This window comes from Chlorocebus sabaeus, chromosome 29 (assembly GCF_047675955.1).
Source record: "Chlorocebus sabaeus isolate Y175 chromosome 29, mChlSab1.0.hap1, whole genome shotgun sequence".
In the NCBI taxonomy this organism is placed as follows: Eukaryota; Metazoa; Chordata; class Mammalia; order Primates; family Cercopithecidae; genus Chlorocebus; species Chlorocebus sabaeus.
This window is the reverse complement of record NC_132932.1, coordinates 21,179,918-21,201,638: the sequence shown is the minus strand read 5'-3', so window position 1 is coordinate 21,201,638 and position 21,721 is coordinate 21,179,918. Positions and strand designations below refer to the sequence as shown.

The following is a 21,721-nucleotide window of genomic DNA, read 5'->3' as shown; positions in this document are numbered from 1 at the left end:
GAAGCATCAAATGATTGTCTGAACACTTACTGCTTCCTGCTTTGTACTACAGCTATTTACCAACTCCACAATATCCAAGGACCAGTTACTTTGTCTTGGGCACAGGTTCTCCAAAACAGGGAATGAATTGTTAGCCAAATAGATGCCAAATGTTGAAATCAGATAGATAACTCTCCCTCCTTCAATCTTATTTATATATTAATTTAATTGGTAATTTTTCATACAGCAAAGAAATTTAGCCAATCCCCCATATCTTGATTATTTAAAAAACTAAGATTGTAGCATTTGAATTAATGTTACTGTGCTTTCTGTGTCTTGTGATCAATTCCAGTTTGAGTTATCTTCAAAACAAGTATAAATTATTGAACACTTTTGCATGACTGATACTATGCTAAATACTTTACACTTTATAGATCTTTTCATTTATTCATCATAGTCACTGTGTGAAATAGGTGCTCTTTATATTTTAGAGATAGGAAAAAGTTCTCACGTTTTATAGATATGAAATGAGTTCATGATTACATAGCTAGGAGTAATATTTTTATAAATTTGATTTGTTTCTCCTTCAAAGTCTAGTGTAGTCTTTAAAACCTTTAGTTTCACATGACCAAAAAGTAGTTCCATTTCTATTTAGTCTTAGGATAAGATACTGATGTGTTTTCATCTTTAAAGAAGTCCCTGCACTGAAAAACTGAAACCAGTTGCATGTAGGCACACATGGTTCTCAGTGTCTTAATATATGAACTAGACCATCTGTGTAATATTCTTGCTTGTAGTCTTATGAATGAAGCCTATTTTAGTTAATAATGTGTCACCTTGAGTGTCTTCTAGTATTTTCAAAAATTGCTGGGGTTTGGAATAGACTCATACTGAATTCTATGCTATCGTGGAGTCCATGGTGGTCTGAATATGTTGGCTAGACTTTTTTAGGTGATAAGTAAAGGAAATGAACCAGACTTGTGTCTAGTTTTATATTCTCTTGAAACTTCATAATGCTTCATTTAATTGGACTTTTTTTTTTTTAACTTCTTAAATTGTTGAGTGGTGATCCATTTTTATTGTAATCTTTTTCTTTTTTCTTTTTCTTTTGAGATGGCGTCTCATTCTGTGCTCTTAAATTGTTGAGTGGTGATCCATTTTTATTGTAATCTTTTTCTTTTTTCTTTTTCTTTTGAGATGGAGTCTCACTCTGTGACCCAGACCAGAGTGCAGTGGCACCATCTCAGCTCACTATGACCACCACCTCCCATTTTCAAGTGATTATCTTGCCTCAGCTTTCTGAGTAGCTGGGACTACAGGCACATGCAACTATGCCTGGCCAACTTTTGTATTTTTTTAGTAGAGATGAGGTTTCATCCTGACAGCCAAGCTGGTTTCAAACTCTTGGCCTCACGTGATCCACCCTCCTCAGCCTCCCAAACTGCTGTGATTACAGGTGTGAGCCCCCTGCCTGGCTACTGTAATCTTTTAAAGCAGGTTGAAATACCTTAAATCTTCAAATTAGTTGGCTCAGTAGACCCTGATAAACAGTGGCTTTTGTGTTTCAGGCTGCAGTATCTGGGTCAGTGCAAGCTTCAGATAGACTTATGGAAGAGCTCAGGGACATATACAGATCACAGAGTTATAAGACAGGTAAGGATCTCTAAATCCCTGCTCTTCTGATTGTTCTTTTGTTCTTTTCTGTTGTCAGATTATAAATGTCATTTCTTAAAACTGGACAGAAATGGAAATGTTTACTAATTTTATTTTCTGAAACTCAAACACAATCAAGTTCCAAAAGATGTAGGGGGTAAGATAGGATGAGTTTGCTTGTTTTTGGATTTAAAGAAATTGTTTTTATAGGTCCATTGGAATATTTTGTCATCTTCCTGATAGAGTGAACATTTACATGATTTTTATCTTCTGGCAAAAAGCTTGAGCAATATTGCTTGATAAGTAAATAAGTTTAATACATTTCATTATACAGGGAATGATTGCCAAGTTGATTTTTATTTTTTCCTCCAGTTTTGAAAGCAACATAATCAACTCTTATTGTGGAGGTAGTTATGTTATTACTTTAAAAATACATAGGTGGAGTACACCTGTAGTCCCAGCTACCAGGGGTGGTGGGAGGCTGAGGCAGGAAGATCTTTTGAGCTTGGAGAAGTCAAGGCTGCAATGAGCTGTGATTGCACCATTATATTCCAGCCTGGGTGACAGAGTGAGACACCCTGTCTCATAAAACAAAAAAAAAGAGGGAGTGGGGGGTGGGATACATATTGGATATGTATATATAGGACAGTTGTAGAAAAATACTGATTTTTTAGTGATTTAACTTTTGACAGTTCTGTCCATGGCAAATTTTTCTACTTGAACACCTTGGCTAATAGTACAAGTTTAAGAAAGCATATTAAACTTTTTTTTGAATTCTTGAGAAAATTATATACATGTGACTATTTTCCTTTAGAATGACTACAAACTCTGAACCCTCTTATTAGATTAGATTTAGGCTATTATGATCTCTTTGGGACATTTATTCTAAAGGAGCTGGAAGCTATAGTGGCCTCTATTTTTCCCAGGGATATAGAGCAGCTGAAGATCTCCTCTTTCTGGAACTTACCCTGGGTGCTCAATTTTAACTTTCTGATTGGTTCATTTTTGAGTTAGTAAAAATAATAATAATAATATTTTTGTTTGAATTGCAAACAAATTGTCTTTGCACAGTAATCTTCAGATCTTAAAAGAAAAACAAGGGATAGGAGACATTTTGCTTATCTTTTAAGGTAAGAAAATTGTTATGAGACTCTATATCCTTCTAATGGGTGTATATTTGTACAAGTGTTTGGAAAACAGTTTGGTAAAGTGGAAGATACTCATACCCTATGATTCAGGAATCTCATGGATATATACTCCGCAAGAACGAGTATGTAGGTGCCGGGAGACACAGGAATGTTCAGAGCAGCATTGTTTATAATAACCCCAAACAGAAAATAACCCAAATGTTCATTCCAGTAAAATGGAGAATTGTGGTATTCATAAAATGGCTTACAGCTATGTGGGACAAGATGGGTGAATCTTGAACACTATGTTAAGCCAAAGAGACCAGACCCCCAAAACCTAATTTGTACAATTCCCTCTATATAGAGCTCAAAAATAGGCAAAACTCATGTTGGTTAGGGCATACATTCTTAGTGGAGGCAATATCGCCTGCAGTGGAGTAAAAACTGGTTCCTTAGAGTGAAAGAAAATCTTACCTGTTATAATGGTCTGCTGCCTCCAAAGGGCCATAGAACATAAATGAAAAGAAAACTGAGAAGCACTTATTTATGGATTCATACTTGGGCAGTAAAACTATCAAGAAAAAAGAGGTGATTACACACAGGGTAGGTTAAGGAGTCCATCTAGGTGGGAGGTAGGAAGGTATGAACTGAAAGATACATCTATGGGTTTCTTGGATCCTGGCTCTAATATCTTTCTGGAGCAGGCTGGTGGTTACATGGGCACATAATTTAGAGTAACTTGTTAAGGTCTACCTTAAGGTATATTTTGTGTACTTTTCTGAATGTGTTATATTTAATAAAGTATTTTTAAGATACCTAAAATAAAGGTTACAAAAGAATAACAATGGAATCTAGAAAAAATGTTAATGATCTAATATAGAATCTAGATAAGATGTAATGGTTTAAAATCTATGACTGTATGAGGTATTTTGATGAAAGAAACAAAGACATAAAAGAATACTTTGTTGTACTTACTCTAAGGATGGTAGTAGTTTTCTAGAAGCTTCTTACTTACCTTTTCTGTGTGTATATTTTTGCTTGGGGATATATCTTATGATTGAACTTTCTAGAAATGATCCTAATGTCAGTATTTTCTCTGACTTTTGTTATCATAGAAACTGTTGTGGTTGTCAACTGGATTGTCTTCCTAAAGTATAAATCTAGTATATATTGACTGAAGTTGCTAATGGTTACTTCTTTACGGATTCATATGGGTGAACAAATGAAGCATGCAGGCCTACAACAAAAACCAAAACACCACAAAAAACAGCAAGATACCATTTTTTTAAAAAAAACATTAAATCATATGAACATGTGCCCAATGCCAAACTTAAGAAATAGAACCTTTGGTTGGGCATGGTGGCTCATCCCTGTAATCCCAGCATTTTGTGACACTGAGGCAGGTGGATCACCTGAGGATAGGAGTTTGAGACCAGTCTGGCCAACATGGTGAAACCCTGTCTCTACTAAAAATACAAAAATTAGCTGGGTGTGGTGGCAGGTGCCTGTAGTCCCAGCTACTTGGGAGGCTGAGGTGGGAGAATCACTTGAACCCAGGAGGCAGAGGTTACAGTCAGCCAAGATCATGCCATTGCACTCTAGCCTGGGTGACAAGAGTGAAACTCCATCTCAAAAACAAAATAAAACAGAAATAGAACCTTATCAGTACCTGTAGCACCCTGTGTGCCCCTCCCTTGTCATGTCCTCTTTGGGAGGTATCTTGAAGGGAATATGAAATCTTGGTCAGGAAACTGTAGGATTCATGACTGCAGGTAGTGTTTTCATTATTTTTTCCTGCTCTAGTTAGAACTTTAGGGAGGGGATGATCTGGGAGGTAGATGACTGAAATACTATTGGATTTGTGTTTGTGGCCCATGGCTGATACCAGAAAGAAGGGCCTTTTCTAGGGTTGGAGTATTTTTTAAAAGGCCTGGGAAGAATGTGATTGCCTTGAGCTAACTGACCTTCTGAAGAGGACCTTAAACTGAATTGCCAAGTTATTAGTAACAGGATTCACAGACTTTGGAGAATAGCAGGTATGACTCAGAAAGACTTACAGGAAAGAGCCAGAACAATATATATTTACGGCCTCTGATGTCCACAGTGACAACTTGAGAGTCATGAATAATAAGCAAAATGGAACTTGAGATAAAGCATAACACAAAGATGGGAGTGAGGGCAGGAGGGAATGCAACCTGGTCAGCAACTTGACAAATCCAACTTGCTGTACTTTTAAGGAAGTCATTTTCTGATGTTACAGGCAACATCAGAATTACTGAATTGAATTCTGAGGTGGTACTTTGAGAAGGATCTACTTAGACAAGGATAGGTTCATTTAGAGAATAATAGCCAGGATTGGGAAGAGATTCTTTTCCATGTCCTAGGATAGCTGATGAAATTGTGGATTTGGAGAGGAAAGCATGGGGGTTCAGGTTCATGATAGCTTGTCCTTAGCTATTTGAAAAAGTATGTATATGGAAGCATTAGTTTTTAGTTTTATTTGTTTTTGGTAAAGACAGGGCATAAAACTAGAACTAATAAGTCAAATTACAAAGGGGTGATTTTCAACTCAATATAAGGAAGTGACTTGTAACTATTTAGACCCATCTGGTTATGTAGTCTTTGAAAAATAGAATGTTCTTCATCCTTCAGAATAACTTAGAAGGCTGAGATGTTAAATGGGAAATCAGATAACTTCATGAGATCCTTGTAGAGCCTGAGAGTCTGGTTCAGAGTTAACATATACTAAGGTAAGTCAAACTTCATTTTACCAGTCACCCTCAACCTTTATTTTCCCCTCCCTGAAGAACGCTTTTTATTTCTGTAAAATCTTGATTCCTGAGTTCCAGGGTACAGAGTTTGTGGAATAGAGTCCCCAAGTTTTGATGTAGAGGATCCTCTTTCTCCTGTCTGAAAATATCCTTTAGTATTTCCTTTAGTGTGAGTCTGCTAATGGAGAAAATCCTTACTTTTTATTTCATTATTGAAGAATATGTTCATTGAGTTTAAGTTTCTAGATTTCAGTTTCCTTCTTTCAGCACCTTGAAGATATCATTCTCTTATGCTAGCTTCTGTTGTTTGTCTTGAACTGTTTATGGTGGTTAAATCTTGTGAAGTCTTTGATCAGTTTTGGCAAATTCTCCACAACCATATCTTCAGCTCTTGCTTCTGTCTCATTCTTTTTTTTTCTTCCAGGACTCTAGATATGTGACACACTTTTCCATATATTGTCTTTTATTTTTTTCAATTTTCTACCTTTTTGTCTTTCTGCCTTTTTTGAATTTACTGAATCTGTCTTCTGCTAGGTTACTGCTGTGGTTAAACTTATCCATTAAGTTATTACTTTCAGTTTTGGTGGTTCTAAATTGCAGAATTTCATATGGTTGATTTTCATAATTTGCATTTCTCTGCCAGGTTTTCAGTCTTGTCCTGTCTTTCCTTGCTCATGTTCAGCAGAGTTATTTTGAAGTGTGTCTGGTAACTCTGTTATCTCAATCCCTTGTGGTTTTGTGTCTGTTGTTTGCTTCTCTTATTTTCTGTTAGCTTGTCTTTAAGTCTCATGTGGCTTTTTATTTTTAGCGATAGACATTATATATGAAAAATTGTAGAGCTAATTTGAAGCCTTGGATGATATTCTTCTCCAGAGAGGATTTACATTTGCCCCTGCCAGGGGCTTGGAAATTAGCGACCCAGGATTGTCTCATCCAATCAGGGATTGAGATCATTAAAGCTGGCCATCATTCCCTGTCAGGGCAATTTGCAGTTTGTTCTTCAGGTTCCCAACCTGAGGAGTGGAAGAGTTAGCAGGGCCTCTCCTCGGTGGACGCTGAGCTCCAATGTTTATCTCCCTGTGAGCTCTGTGAGGCTGTGAGTTCTAGCTCAGCTTATTAACCTCTTCTTCTCTGCTGTCATTGGAAGAAAACCCAAGGGGGAAAAAAGAAGACTCTGTTCTCTGGTATTCCCTTTTCTCAGCCCCTGTAATCATTACATTTTGTCCACTTTTCTAGTTCTCAGTGGGAAGATTGATCTAAGTTACCTAGTCTGTCATCGTTGGAATGGTTCCTTTATATAGTTCTATTGAAGTGGAACCCCTTCATATGTTCCATAAGTTTACCATAACACTGTTCTGTTTGGGCCTGATTTTCACTTCATTTTTATTTGCTTTGGTTTTCATTTTTGTTCCCACTAATTTTACCTTTATGACTTTCACCCATTATCTGATAATAAATGTACATATTCTTTTATAGATTCTTTGAAAATCTTCCAAATAGTATATAGCATTAAGGATGTTCTTCAAATTAATTAAACTTGCTTATTTGCTTTTTAGGATAACTTTCCATTTGATCCTCCATTTGTTTGAGTGGTGTTAACTGTTCTTTCAGGAGCATAAGTTTAAGTGATTACTTTAAATTTTTTTTTTTTTTTTTTTTAGTTTAAAAATTTTTTTTATAGGATTAAGTCTCACTATGTTGCTCTGGCTGTTCTTGAACTCCTGGGTTCAAGCGATCCTCCCACCTTGCCCTCCCAAAGTGCTGGGATGACAGGCATGAGCAGCTGTGCCTGGCCTACATTTTTTTTTAATACAGTGTGCACCAGAATCATTTGGAGAGCTAGTCCCAGGGTTTCTGATTCAGTAGGTCTGTGGTGTTGCCTGAGCATTTACAGTTTTAAGAAGTTCCCAGGTGAAGCTGATACTGTTGTTCTGGGGCCCACATCTGAAACCGTTGGTTATAAATCATTATGTTGTTGATAGGTAGAGATTTTAGTGATATATGTGTATACACACACACACACATATATTTACACGCACACACACACACATATATACACATTTTAATCATAAAAACCAAAGGTTTTTCAAATGTAAATTGTGATTGAAGGTTTAGAGAATGTTACGATTACAGAGTGGTCCCCACATGCCTGTGATCCTAATTAGTACTTCTAGGAATAATCATGGGAAGTCTCATGGACCTGTGGAGCTGGCTAATTACTTCTAGAGGTGATAGTTGCAGTGTAGTAGAATCAAATGGTAATTGTCAGGCAGTTTTACTGAAATTTGTATTGCTTCTTTTTTGTGATTGGAAGTCTTACAGAAGTGGGGAAAAGATCATGGTTTGCTAGGTTAGTTGTGAAATGTTTTGTAGACCCTGAAAGTATGAGCAATTTAAAATAATGAGGATTTTCAAACACTCAGCTGACTAATTCCATTATGTGACATAATCCACATTATGGTGATTAAAATCTAAATATCTCCAGCCCTTACTTTGATCATTTCTATGGTTGAGATAGTAATAGTTGCATTTAGGGTAAAAATATGAGTGACTACTTCCGACTTCAGAACTTTCTCCAGAAAAGCTTTGTTGCTACAGTTATTTTTACTTGTATTTGATGTACATGCTTATGTATGTGTTTTGGGGGCTAAGATCCTGTTAAGAATCATTATTCTGTATAATCAAAATACATATTAACTGTGGTGTTGGTACTACAGAATACTTATCTGGACATGATATCCACCGGTAAAAGCTCAGAGAAAAAAAACTGTGGGTTTGAAAAAAAAAAAAACAAAAAACCTTAGTATTACGTATGGATGTGCCAAGCTCATTTTGAGTTTCCCCACACAGTAAATGAATATTAGTTTTATTATTTAATTAATGAATTTTATTGAGACAGGGTCTTGCTCTGTTGCCCCAGGCTGGAGTGAGTGGTGCAATCACAGCTCACTGCAACCTCTGCCTCCTGGGCTCAAATCATCCTCCCACCTCAGCCTCCTGAGTAGCTGGGACCACAGGTGTATGCCACCAGGCCAAGCTAATTTTTGTATTTTTGATAGAGACAGGGCTTCACCATGTTGCTCGTGTTGGTCTCGAACTCCTAGGCTAAAGCGATCCACCCCACTCAGACTCAAAAAGTATTAAGACTATGGGTCTGAGCCACTTTGCCCAGCCCAACATTGTTTGTTAAAATTTTTTATTTATTTACTTATCTTTTGCTTTTGTTTTTCTGTTTTAATTTTTAGGTTTCTATTTTTTTCAATATTGTGTTTTAAGAGTTTACTTACCTGAGGCCTGCAGCCTAATCTTTGCCATATCTCCCCAAGTGTTCTGTGAGTGCTAATATAGTGGTATGTTCATAGATATTTGTTTTGTGGGGATTGCAAGGATTTGGGGATGCCAGGTTCAAAGTGTCTTTTACCAAAGGACTTCTTGGAAGCCTTAATGCCATTTTCTGTTTTTCCCAAATTTGTTAATTGGTGTTCCTGACAGCATCTCAGGATGATGCCCTCTGGCTTACTCTCTGGGAAATGCTGCTCTGTTGGAAATCCGGAGTTCTGAGTGATTCCCATGTGTTTTCTGCCGCAGAGCAGGACATGCTGAAGTGATTCATTCATGAGCAGATGTTAGAGGTCTCCTTTTGACAGCTTGTTACAAAATTGATCACAAATACACTATTAGGTGAGTGTAAGTCCCCGGTTGGGTGTGAAGCAGAGTTGTTTAGAATTGTGTACTGTTTTATTTTTTTACCTTTAAATCTTCTCTGGGCTGTTTTGGTTTCAGCAGTAAAATTGCTATAAAAAGTACTTCTCTTGGCATAAAACCTCATGGTCAGTTTTGGAAGTTCAGTGTTAGGTAACCCAGCCAAATACTTACGTATACAAAATAAACACGAGACTGAAAAATAGCAAATGTTTAACCTTTGTGTCTCTTACTCACCATACCAGCCTTTTACTAGCCACCAAGCCATAGTTCTTTTGTTTTTCATAGTTGAATGTTAAAATGTAAGGGCTTTTTAATGAAGCCCTTACTGATTGGGGAGAAAAGACATTAGCATTGTGCTTTAGTTTTATGCACTGGTTTATAAAATTGTGTATGTTGACTCAATATTCCCATAAGCACAGGAAAGGAAAATGGGTCATTTTTTGTTCAGAATCTTACTTGAGGAAAAAAAAAATGATCAAGGAAAAGATTTGGATAAAAATCTGCAAATTCAGGATAAATGTATGAAAACATTTGAAAATGTGATTATACAATGGACCAGTATAGCTTTTCAACATTTTGTTGTAAGAATTCCAAGAATGTAAGTTTATGATCTTAGTATACCACCTAGAATCGAGACAAATACATGAAGTTATGGGTCATGCCATTTTCAGTTTTAAAATCTCTCACATAGTTTCTTCAGTGATTCTTTTTTGCAACAGTGTGTTATGGTCCTCATTATTTGGATAAATAATTTGAATAATAAGTCAGCTTGTGACCTACCCAAATAAATCTTGATTCCTAGTAAAGTGTTTTTCATTATACCAAATGCCAGCTATATAAGAGGAGATTAAAAGTACTAAGAACTCTAAGTACCCTATTGATTATCATATGCTACCCATAGGTCAGGCATGGTGGCACACACCTGTAATCTCAGCACTTTGGGAGGCCGAGGGGGATGGATCACTTGAGGTCAGGAGTTCCAGACCAGGCTTACCAAGATGGTGAAACCTCATCTCTACCAAAAATACAAAAAAATTGCCAGATGTGGTGGTGCGTACTGGTCGTCTCAGCTACTCAGGAGGCTGAGGCAGGAGAATTGCTTGAACTCGGAGGGCAGAGGTTGCAGTAAGCTGAGATTGCACCACTGCACTCCAGCCTTGGTGGCAAAGATAAACTCCATCTGAACAAAAAAGAAAAAGAAAAGCTAAGCATGGACTTAATTTCTCTGAGGATTAAAGCTGCAAAGAGTTGCTCTTCATGAAGTAGGTGGGATCTCAGTTGGGCAGTGAAATGTGAGTGGGGTTTGGTCAGTTGGTGGAGGTTGCAGGAAGATTATTTACATAGGTGAAAAGTAAACACAATCGGGTATCTAGGAAAGAGAATGAGAGATTCAGAGTACACGAGACCAGTTAGAGCTATAACACAAGGAGGGTAGGATTCATGTAGAAGAGTTGTAGGAAATATTGCCAATGTAATATTTTGTACTGAAACATTTCTGTGAATTGGTGACAGATTTTTTTTTTTTCTAGTAAGTAAACTATTACCCCTGGATATTCATCTTGCTATGTAACTGGTTGAGAAACAGGGGAGTAACAGTAAAGAAACTGTTTTAGAATAAATCTGGTGACAGCGGAAGAGAATATGAGACACACTGTGCTCACAGAGCCTAGAAGAGTGTGACAGTAGTTGAGGGCCGCGCTGTCATCTTAGAGTGAAGTGAGGAGAACCTACATTGGTTTGGTAGTCCTGGGAGTGGAAGGAGGAATGACATGTGAAAGCTCATTGGAGGCAGAATCAAAATGGCTTGGTCTTCATAGTCAACTATTAAGTGAGGAGGAGGAGTTATTGGCTGACTTAGGAAGAAGTAAAAAATGTGAAATACCAATGAAACACCAAGCTTGCAATTTTAGTCAGGGTAAAGCTTAACCGTTGTGTGATTCTAGATAGATTATTGAGCAGTTTTGTTCCATTTATTTTAGATCCCATATCTTTGAGCTATGATCCTATTTCTTTATTTCTTAACATACCCAAACATTTTTGAAACGATTGTGATACAGTTTTTATATGATAAGTCTCACCCTTTGAAGTGTACATTTCAGTAGTTTTTTAGTATATTCAGAGTTATGCAGCCATTACCATTACCTAATTTCAGAACCTTTTCTTCTCTCCAGAAAGAAACCCTGTACCCATTAGCAGTCACTCCCTATACACATTTCCCCCACCATTGATCCTGGCAATGTCTGATCTAATTTCTGTCTCTGTAGATTTGCCTATTCTGGACATTTCATATAAATAGAATCATACAAAATGTGAAATTTTGTGACTGACTTTTCTTTAAAGTGATTATAAAGCAAATGCCTGAAGAGGCTAAGCTTAGGAGAGTGTTTGCTGTGCAACTTTGACAACTGATTTTTTTTTAAGTTGAAAATATTACTGTGTCTGTATATGTGACATATTATCCTTAGATGACCCTTGCTTCAATTATTCGAATTTTTTTCCCTAGTATTCTTGAACTGTCTCAATATTCAGTAGGATCCCTTTGGAGACAAAGAGCAGTAAGAATTTGGAACACATATTGACAAAATGAATGTAATTTAATACAGTAGTAGAGTCAACCACTTTTAGGTGTCAATGCTGCTGAAAGTATGTATTAAGGAAAAGTTTACTTATCTTACTTTTTGTGAAGGTACTAGAACTACTTCTGTCTTCTGTTTAGATTTCAACAAACATTTGCATAGCTATTATGTGGTTGTACAAATGTACTTTCTTTTGACCTGAAAATGCAAAAACTTCTTTTCTTCCCACTATCTGAGACTCTGCAACTTGAAAGGAAGAGTGGGGTACTTTAAAGGAAAGGTGGTGATGGTTGGATAATGGGTAACAATGTCTACCATATGCTTCCTTTTGCCAAAACAAGTTCCTGTCTACCATCAGCTTTTCCAAAATTTGAAGATTAAGTGTTGTGTTAACTCATTAACTAATGAATAGACTTTGAGCAGTTGTGGAATCAAAATCTCAGTGAGTACCTGGATGTTCTAATTCTGTTAAATCAATGAGTACACATTATGTGCAATATCCTCTTAGCCCAGTGGCAGATTTAAGGAGTGAGAGATCGATTTCTATGTTTCAGAAATCAAATACACAAAGAATAAAAATTTTTAATCCCATGATTCTTTACCTGAGTTTAGTTTTTTGGAGAGTTTTTCTTTTAGATTTTCTTTCCTTTCCATTAAACTTTCACTTTGAAAGATCCCAGGGTTTGGTCAAAGCAAGTGGGAAAGCCACTTGCTTGGATTCTCCAGGGCAAAGGAGTTAAAGAGGACTTCTTTCCCTCATTTTGTTATTGAATAATGTCATGATAACAATTATTAAGCTGAATGGTCTACAGTAGAAGTTTTTAGATGCCTTCTCTGCAAAACAATTTGGTTTAGTCGATGCAAGGATGCCTTTGGTTAGCTGAAATGGAAGATGTGCAGGCTAGAGTGGTCTTGGCAAGTCTTCTGGGGGGAAATACAGCATTTGGAAGGGTAGGAAGCAAAAGGAATCTTAGGCAAGGGAAAGGTGTGGCCAGAGCCCCAGAGGAGAGAACAGTTTGTGGTGGACTTGGTGTCCACGTAGATCCAATCAGTGTCTTAGCTTTTGTGTTTTCAAAATTACCACAGTTTTTGTTCTAAAACTATCATTCCTTTGATTTTATTTTAGGCATGCTATCTGTGTATCTTGAAATTTAAAATAACATTAAAGGAGAAATGAAATGATTTTGTTTGAGAAAGAGTTAAAAGGTTAAAACATCTTGATCTAAATAATTTTCTTTTTTTTTTTTGAGACAGAGTCTCGCTCTGTCACCCAGACTACAGTGCAGTGGCACAATCTCAGCTCACCGCAAGCTCCGCCTCCCGGGTTCCCGCCATTCTCCTGCCTCAGCCTCCCGAGTAGCTGGGACTACAGGCGCCCGCCACCTCGCCCGGCTAGTTTTTTGTACTTCTTAGTAGAAACGGGGTTTCACCGTGTTAGCCAGGATGGTCTTGATCTTCTGACCTTGTGATCCGCCCGTCTCGGCCTCCCAAAGTGCTGGAATTACAGGCTTGAGCCACCGCGCCTGGCCAATAATTTTCTAATGGGAGATTTGGTACATCCCCAGAAGTTGTCTTTGGTTCAGAGAACAGTCTTTAGGCTTAGAAAGGACTTGAGGAGTCCCACAGAGGAGCCACATGCTGTGAACCATTTGATTCTCTCAACAGAATGGATAAAAACAATTTGAACCGTGAAACCATGCAGACGTTCATATTTTGGATAGGGTAAGGTCAGTGCCATTGTCAGAGGAAAAACCCTTGGCCATCACAGGATGGGAGAGAAAGTTTCCGTCGTAAAGAATACTCAAATATCATTGAAGGAAACGGGTTCTTCTGCCCTTATTCTTTGGATTATTTAGGGCCAAGTTCTTAGTTTTTGACATCATCAAAATTTCAAAGTATTCTGTTCTAGGAGCCATTTCAAACAATTAACTAGAATTTCAGAGCAATTACATGAGAGTAATACCATTAGAATTTTTAAATTATCCATAGTCCTATATCCTTAAGAAGTATGTTCATGCTTGCATATTCTCTTCTTATCTTTATTTTGTGCGTACTTTCTTAATAATGGCACATAGAAATTGTTTAAGCAGGAATAATTCTCAAGATAATTTTATATGTTTCCTTTTTTCTTTTTAAGGTATATATTGGGTGAAGGAGCATTATGTATGGAACCTCTCACAAAACAGGTGATTATTTTCTTATAATACTCAATTTTCACATGCAATAGAGTGTTTTGATTATGTAAGTTAGATGGTAAGTAGAAGGTTCTCTTAAAGACATTTTAGTGGGTTTTTTGTTGTTGCTGTTGTTTTTTCTTCATAGCTCCTACTTTCAAGAATGAAAAAGGTATCCCAGCACTTTGGGAGGCCAAGGTGGATGGATCACGAGGTCAGGAGATCGAGACCATCCTGGCTAACACGGTGAAACCCCGTCTCTACTAAAAAAATAGAAAAAAATTTAGCCGGGTGTGATGGCAGACTCCTGTAGTCCCAGTAGTAGAGTCAACCACTTTTAGGCAGCCCCCCTGTACTTGGGAGGCTGAGGCAGGAGAATGGCATGAACCCGGGAGACAGAGCTTGCAGTGAGCTGAGATGGTACCACTGCACTCCAGCCTGGGCAACTGAGTGAGACTCCGTCTCAAAATAAATAAATAAATAAATAAATAAATAAATAAATAAATAAATAAAATAAAAAAGGTAAACCAGTAAAATGACATTGTACTTGGTGCTGAATCTATGCTAAGATAGGCATTAAGAGTGACCTTTATTTAAGGTTCTAATTTGCTCATGTTGGGCACTTAGAATATTGGTTTGTTGTTTTTTGTGAGATTCTGGAAATGTTCCAAATTTACTGTTTCCCCTTGACTCCAGACTTTGTAACACTGGTCTGCTGCTGTTAAGTTATATGCCATTTTGTTAGGGCTTCTCAAGTGGGAATCAGGAATGCTGCTGTGTTCTAGAGATGTTTTGTTCTTCCTGTAGGGTGAAGCAGTGCCTACTCGATAGAATCAGTCATCATGCAAATAAATGCCACCTGAGTCAAAAGCAAAGCCAAAGTGCAGCTTGGAGCAAAGAAGGTACTTCTATTAAGAATTTTACATAAACCGTAAGATACATTTTATATTACTTTGTGAGCCTACTTCCTGTCTTAATTCTTTCTGAGAGAATTCATTTCATTTTCATTTGGTTTGTTTTCTTTGTGTTACAAAGATGATCTATAGAAAATATAGAAGTATAAGAAAATTAAAGATACTGACTAATAATCACTTAATGATTTAGTATCTGATTGTTTAGTCTTTGTTATATTTACTGTAGATGAACATGTCTACAGTTGTAAATTTATTATTGGCATGTATACCCTAGTAAAAGTTATATGTACTTTGAAGTTTTGCAAAGTTCATGTTATAGAATTAATTCCTGATGAACTTTTATGTGCTAGACACTAGTATTTTTATTTATTTATTTTTACTTTTTTTTCCCTCTGTGCCTATGCTTACTAAGTCTTTTTATTTTTTACTTTTCACTAGCTCTTTCAATCTTCTTAATAACTTAAAAAGAGGGTATTATTAATATCTGCATTTTATGGATGAGGCAACTGAAGGCAGGCAACTTGTCCAAGGTCACAGGTGGCAGAGCAAGGATTGGAATGAGACAGCCTGGCTGCCCTAGGCCCAACCAAGAGGAGCTGAGAGCAAGCCATGGGGCAGAAGGATGTTGGTCAGGCTGGTTTTCTGTTTAGTTAACATGAAATGCAGCCTGTAACCTTAATTCTAGGACATTACAGAGAAAGCCTTCCAAAGCCAGAGTTTTCTTTTTACCATGACCATGACTTTTTAGCAAAAATATGATTTTGTTTAAAGGCAACATGGTGTTCTAAGAAGCTTCCACTCACACTCTTATGGAGGGAATGGTAGTTGAACTAAATAGTGAAATGCTGCAGCACACGGCCTTTAGGCAGCTTCTGACCTATTTCTATGGTCAGGAAAGACACCTATCTTTCCCTGCAGCCTCCAGCTATTCACCTTCAGAATTTCCTAGTCTGTGATCACATTTCAATGAGGGATCTGTTTTGTTTTTTCCAGGGTAGCAGGAAGTGAGTCACCACCTGTACTAAGCAGTCTAATCTTCTGTGTATAAATGAGCAAGGTTGGGGAGTCAAATTTGAGAACCTCGTGTAATCCTGAGATTCTCCAAGAGAATCCAAGAGCAAGTCAGGATTATGCATGGTGGTAAAGTGGTCTCATGTTAGTTGTATCCACAGCTCTCATCAGAAGCACACACAGATATTTTTTGTAGGAAAGCATCTCTAACTTAAGCCTGTAGGATTCTCGAAGATTAAAAGCAGGCAACTATGAATTCAGTCAAATCATAGCATTCAAGTAGTCTCAACCCAACATATTTGAGAATTGTCAGAAACAATGAATAATATGTTTCCCAAAGACTGTAGGTTTTGGAATTATCAGATACAGAACACAGACTTCAAATATTAGAATGGTGAGAAAATAGTTACATGTGAAACCTAATATAGAAGAAAGATGGACTCATAAAATTGAGCAACCAGTATGGTGGCTCACACCTGTAATCCCAGCACTCTTTGGGAGGCTGAGGTGGGAGGATGGTATGAGCCCAGGAGTTGGAGACAAGCCTGGGCAACATGGTGAGAACTCATTTCTATAAAAAATACCCCACCACCACCAAAAAAAAAAAAAAAAAAATAGCTGGGTATGGGGCATGTGCCTATAGTTCTAGCTAGTTAGGAGGCTGAGGTGGGAGGATCACTTGAGCGCAGGAGACCAAGGCTACAGGTACATGCCACTGCAGTCCAGCCTGGGTGACAGACTGAGACTCCATCTCAGAATGAAATGAAATAAAGAAATAAAAATGTAATTGTTGACATAAACTCAGTGGATGGATTAGACATCAGAAGAAAGAATTAATTGGTTAGACAATTATCTCCCAAAAGTAAGTCAGTATGTTACACAGAGAGACATGAGGATAGATGACAGGGCAGAAGTTGGTGGGGTTGTGCAGGGAGGGAGATCAGAATGAGGTCTAAAATATGTCCTAGTGGAATCCCAGGAGGAGATATTAAAATTATATTAGAAAGTGAGAGAAATAGAAGTTCTAAAGGTGATAGAAGGAAGTCCACATCAATCAGTCACAACAAATGTAAATGGACTAAAGTTACCAGTTAGGCAGATGGAACTAATAAAACACTATCCAGCTGTTTTAATCCATCATATTTAAAATATGAGGATATGAGAAGATTGAAAGATTTTATAAAGGAGAGAGAGTGATAAAGATATGCCAGTATACATTAATCAAAAACAAGTGATGGAGCTTCAGTATCAAACAAAAAAGGATTTTAGAACAGAAAGTGTTAGTAAGGACTTGATGCTAAATGATTGTTAATTAGGAGGATGTAGCAATTTTCATATTTTATGTACCTGTCAAAATAGCCTCAAAATACAGAAGAAAAACTGATAAAACCACAGGGAGAAACTGACAAATCTGCCATTGTATTTGGAGATTTCACCATACCCTGCTTACCATAAGTAAGTTACACAGAATGCCCACATGTAGATTTGAATAACCACTGAATGAACATGGTGTAATGGGCAAATATAGACCTTTGTACCCAATAATTAGATATTCTATATTATTATCAAGCATATGTGGACTGTGGGAGAAATATTAATTATATATTTATAAAGCAAGTCAGAAGATTTAAAAACTATTGGTACCATCCACACCATATAATTTAAAATTTAAATATGAAGCAATTAATGTTAGAAGGCAATAATAAAGAGATTAACAAAAAGCTACATGAATTTGGAAATTAAATACCCTTGTAATTCATGGTTTAAAAAACTCAATGCAGTTTTAGAATGCTTAGAATTGAACCATAGTTAAAATACAAAACTTCTATCTATTCCTCTCTCTCTCTCCCTCCCACTTCCTTTCTGGAACATTCAAGAAGCTAATCTTTTTCAATGAAGAACACCCCAAATACTGAAAAGTAGAAAAAGTACAGATGGCATTCTTTGATCTTAGTTAAATCTATAAGTTAGTAACAAAACCAGAAAACAAATATTGATTTGTGGAATTTTTAAATTCATGCAAGTAACCCTTGGATCAAGAGGGATTTGAAATTAAAACTGCCAAATATGCAGAGAATAGCAATAATGCGATCGTTACTGATTAGAGACTAGAGGAGAGCTCAGAGGAATGTTCATTGCCTTAAAATCCTTGTGTCATTAAGAAAATAATGAAAATGAATTAAGCCTCTAACTCATTCTTAGAAAGGACAATCAAAAAACCTGATGGAAAGCAGAATGGGGAAATTATTAAAGACATAAAGTAGAAATCAGTGAGTTAGAAGAATAGAAAGGGCTAAATCCCCAGTACGGTAAAGCCTCTGCAGAAACATTTCTTTAAACTGGGCTTTGAGTACTTTGGTACTGATAATTAGAATAGAAAAGGCCAACATTCTTATTTTCTCCTCATGTTTTGGGTGGTGGGCAGTAGGGTTTTGAAGTGACTCCTTCACAATCACTTGGAAGCTTCGGGGTATATGTACTTTCTATATACAGTTTTTTCTAAATCTTTTGGTTTTGTCCTTTGTGTGAAAATATGGACTGATTAAAAACCACTTTTTCATTAATGTTAAGAAAGCATGTTACTATACATTTTATATCTTAGGTTTTTAACAGCATTATGGCAGAGGTTTACTATTTTAAAGAGTTCTTAGAAGTTCAAAAAACTACCCTGTAAAAAATGGTAGAAGTGCCCAGGCATAGTGGCTCATGCTTATAATCCCAGCACTTTGGGAGGCTGAGTTGAGTGGATCACCTGAGGTCAGGAGTTTGAGACCAGCCTAGGCAACTTGGTGAAACCCCATCTCTACTAAAAATAGAAAAAATTAGCTGGGTGTGGTAGCAGACACCTGTAATCCCAGCTTCTGAGGAGGCTGAGGCATGAAAATCATTTGAACCAGGGAGGTGGAAGTCACGGTGAGCCAGGATGATGTCATCCCACTCCAGCCTAGGCAACAGAGCGAGACTCGGTCTCAAAAAGAAAAAAACCTCAATAAGCTTGTTAAGCAAATGGAAAACAACACTTACCTGTAATTAGAAGTTAACCAGAAGCTTTCAAAAATGTATTAGTTGACAAGGAAATCAAGAAAAAGAGGAAAATTATGTATGTGATCCTTAATAGTAAAATATATCAAAACTAAGATACAATTAGAAATAGAGGCATTTTCTAAATTAAATTCAAAGCTGCCAGATTAGAAGGACAACATCGATATGATACAATCTCTTTTCCATTAATGTTTAAAACTTGTCCTACACTGACCTGTAAATTTGTCCCACTGATGAAATAGAATCTGAAAATTGGGATATAGATACTGTGGGAAGAATGATAAAATTGAACTTAATTATAGCAACAGTCTAGTCTCTGGACCAGGTCCAAGAAAACAAAACAGAAGCATACTCAACTAGGATTAACAAGTCATTTAGCAAGGGGTGAGAAGGCCTATTGTAATTGAGTAGTTTGGAAGCTTATCCACAACCAAATTTTTCAGATATTCTGATTTGTTAGGACTGAGCCAAGGCCCCATTCTTATATTTTTGCTTGTTAATTTGCTATAGGTAATTCTGATATATACAAAGACTAAGAACAGTTCCTTGAACATAGTGACAACCTCTATCTGGAATAGTCCAAATCCCAATTACCCTGATTCCTACACCAACAGTTCCCAAACTGGTGTACTACAAAGTCTTGTGAATGCTTCTTGAAAAAAAAAAAATACACAATCATGGCCATATAAATTCACTGTTCTGAGAAGTCCTGTTGAATTTACCAAGCATTTCCCAAATTTATTTATTAATTTGTTACCTCTATTATACATATTTACTACATTTTTAACTTAGTAACTATTAATAACCCCAAACATAGAAACAATGCCCCAAGGATGTTCTGTGATGTTACTATTATTCTGTTGGAAATGTGCAGAAGAGTTATAACATATATCCCATTTATTTATTTATTTATTTATTTATTTAATGTTATTTATTTATTTCTTTGAGATAGAGTCTTGTTCTGTCACCCAGGCTGGAATGCAGTGGGATAATCTTGGCTCCCTGCAACCTCCACATCCCAGGTTCAGGTGATTCTCCTGCCTCAGCCTCCTGAGGAGCTGGGACTACGGGTATGTGCCACCATGACTGGCTAATGTTTTGTAGTTTTAGTAGAGACAAAGTTTTACCATGTAGGCTGGTCTCGAACTCTTGACCTCAAATGATCCAGCCACCTCAGTCCCCCAAAGTGCTAGGATTACAGGCATGAGCCACCGTGCCCGGCCTTCCATAAGCATTTAAAGTCACTTCCAAAGGCACAATCAACAGACTTGCCAAAATTCAGAGGCAATATCTCTAGAGTCACACCTGCCTTCAAATTCCAACTCCCCTCAACCCAAAGCCAATCAATTGTCCTACTAGAATAACATCAAATAGCAATTAGCATGTGGTCCTCAACTTCTCCAGATCAGCTCTACAAAGACGTATACTATTAACAGTGGAAATATTGTGAACTCAAATCTTTAACAGATAACATTAATCAAAAGCATTCTCATGGGAAAATTATTATATATAAAATATGTTTCTCACCAACCAAAGCCTCTATAAAATTTCAGACTGATCTAATGACAATTTAACTTATTTTTTAAATGCATAATTATGTCAAATAAATGCCACTACAAAGGCCTGAATATAGTCTCTGAGTCTAAGGTCCTCCCCATCTCCTCCATTTCACATTTGATTGTACATATATTTGAGAGAACATCACTCATTATTTGTTTGGGGAGTATTATCAGATATTATCTGATATTTTGGATATTATCAAAAGTAATTGATTGGAAGTCAATGGCACTATTTATACTAAAAGAGTAGGTTCCTCATCAGTAGATAGAGGCACATAGAAGTATAGTCATATTACATCTACGAAGTGTCAATATCAGGCAGCGGCTCCAAAGCCAAGGTGGTGGTTGGATGCAAAGCCAAGGTAGTGGTTGGAATTTTAATTGGCAAGGGAGGCAGATAAAGAGAAATGTAGATACAATAATAATGTGAAGTCCATGAAAGCCTGTGGCTATAAATAATGTTGAGCCATAGAGTCCATCGGAGATAGTAAAGGGGGCCTGGAAATATTCAGAGACTTGTAGAAGGGTAAAGTAAATACCTAAGGTAGTTGTGATGGGTAGTACTTGAAGTATTTGCTTTTGACTACCTTCTGTCAGGCTGTCTACAATCTAGAAAGTTTCTTGAGGGCAAGAATCAAGTCTTTTACAGCTTCTAGCATGCCTCTGTGTACCCAACAGGTCCTCAGTAAATAATTTGTTACCCTATTTTGTCATAAAATATAGGACATCCTTAGCTGTACAGCATGATGTGATTTGATCACACCCGATCTATGAGTGGAGAATAACAGCATTGAATCCATTTAAAAACAACACTCCCTATTCCCTTTTCACGTTCATAGTACATTCGTTTGGTTTCTAGTAATGTTGGCTCTATCCATATGTTTTTAGATAATAGTACAACTTTTGTTGTGTCTAAGTAAAATTATACCAGGAATTTCATGGGGGAAAAGTTAATGTACTGCTCTTAGTTTTGATTAAGATTTTAGATGTTTGAAAATATAAATTCAGATATTGGACAATAAGGGTTTTATTTTGGAGGTTGGAGGAGATTGAAGTGTTGAGGTAAAACTGATAGGCTCCTTTGGCTACTTGTGTGTGGGGGTGGGGAGAATATACAAGTTTACCAAAACTTGTAAATTCTCACAGTGCTTAATTTTGTGATTGTACAAAAACTAGAATTGTTTTTCCTAGGTCTCAGTGGAGAAATGTA

General features: G+C 36.9%; 1 long non-coding RNA gene across 1 annotated transcript in view; it reads left to right on the top strand.

The window, feature by feature from the left end:
- The window catches only part of LOC140710687 (uncharacterized), a 43,901-nt gene extending 29,400 nt beyond the window's left edge, over nt 1-14,501 (top strand). The window contains exons 5-7 of the long non-coding RNA XR_012091814.1: nt 1,548-5,509; nt 13,949-13,997; nt 14,134-14,501. This is a non-coding gene — a long non-coding RNA (uncharacterized lncRNA). The remainder of the gene's footprint in view (nt 1-1,547; nt 5,510-13,948; nt 13,998-14,133) is intronic.
- The last annotated feature ends 7,220 nt before the right edge of the window (nt 14,502-21,721 follow it).